Source organism: Citrus clementina, unplaced genomic scaffold (assembly GCF_000493195.1).
Source record: "Citrus clementina cultivar Clemenules unplaced genomic scaffold, Citrus_clementina_v1.0 scaffold_3, whole genome shotgun sequence".
Classification (NCBI taxonomy): domain Eukaryota; kingdom Viridiplantae; phylum Streptophyta; class Magnoliopsida; order Sapindales; family Rutaceae; genus Citrus; species Citrus x clementina.
Window position 1 is genome coordinate 24,269,302 of NW_006262339.1, and position 1,710 is coordinate 24,271,011.

At 20.4% G+C, this 1,710-nt stretch overlaps 1 pseudogene; it reads left to right on the forward strand.

Moving 5' to 3' along the window:
* LOC112099741 overlaps positions 1 to 1,710 on the forward strand; it is a 42,888-nt pseudogene that overhangs the window by 6,009 nt on the left and 35,169 nt on the right.

Consider the following 1,710-nt stretch of genomic DNA (forward strand, 5'->3'; position numbering starts at 1 on the left):
GTACCGAGCTCGAATTCACAATATTTTTTTAAAAATACAAATTAATAAAAATTTTGTATAGTTAATCAATTAAATCCTTCTATTATTTTTTTACTAGATTTCTTTGAGTATATTTGATCATAAACTTGATATAAATTTTACTTTACTATTTTAGTATTATGATATAAAAAGGCCAAATTGTACAATAAACACGGGTTATTGTATCTAATAATTTAGGTATTTAATTATGTGAACTAATATTTTTAAATGAAATTTAACTATTATTTTCACTATCTTACGTGTAAATGATGTAAATTTGACAAGCTAATAATTTACATGAGTATTGTGCCATAAAGCCATTATGTTTGTTTAATTAATGTTTTATAATCATACTAATAAAGTAGTATTAGAAATAATGAATTTGGTGTAAAATTAGAAAATATTGAAGTTAAAGAATTAGTTTTACCTTATAAAGATAAAATAATCAATTTAGACTTATGTCAAATCAATCTTTATGATCAAATATAATAACAAAATTTAAGTCACAAAAAGTAAATTAAAATAGATTTGTTAATTTGTTCTCCAAAGTTCAAAATGAGTAAAAGGAATTAGACTTCGTATTTAGGAAATAAATTTACTGAATAGAAATACTTTTAGTATATATTATTTATTTTTCATTCAAACATTTTCTCATTTCAGCAAAGGTCACAAAAATTTACTTATTTAATTTAAATGTAAATGCCTAAAAATTAGATATAAGTTATTAAAAAAAACTAATTAATTTTTTTTTAAAGTTAGACTTCATATGTTTAACAATCAACCCTAAGGCTAATGAAAAAGAGCTATTAAAACAAAAAAAAAAAGAATAATTTTGAAACTAAATACAATTAATTGAGAGATGAGGACGGATAAGATAAATTCAGAGATAAAAATTAAATTATCACCCTACTTATTGCTGGCAGTTATGAGCATTAAAGCACAGAAGCACGTGTGTTGAAAAGTATGGTGTTCGTGTGGAATTTTCAGCTAAAAGTCTACAAGGCAGTTGAATTAATCTGAGGTAGCGTTTACTTTTTGGATTGGAGTGAGAATCTTAGGATTGGGAGTGTGGAGTGGGAGTGGGAGTAGGTTGTTTACTTGCACTGGAATAGAATCATGGAATGGAGATCAGAATCAAATTTATGTGTTTACTTTGCCTTGGATTGGGAGTAAATAGTTTCAAATTGCAATTTTATCCTTATGTAAAGAATTATAGTTTTTAATTACAAATTTAATAAAAAATATATTTAATGAATAAACATTTATTTTATTATATTTGTAAATTTATAATAATTATTAATATTCTTAATTATGAACATCAATTTTTTTTAATTTTAATTATATAAATTAAAAATTGTTGATAAGGGCAATATAAATGAAATATTTTTACTATTAACATAGTATGAAATTAATATTTTCTTAGAATAAACTATTTATTAGTATTAATTATTAATATTAAATAAATATAATACTATTATTTTTAAATAAATATAATAATATTATATTTTCAAATAAAGATTGTATATAGTTATATTATTAATTCTCTATTAATATAATAATATTATTTTAAAGTAAATTAAACTTAGAATCAAACCCAATTATTATTTAGTTAAATATAATAATATTATTTAAATATTTATTAAATATAGTTATAGTAAATTTAATAAAAAGAAGGGTAAATATAAAATGAAA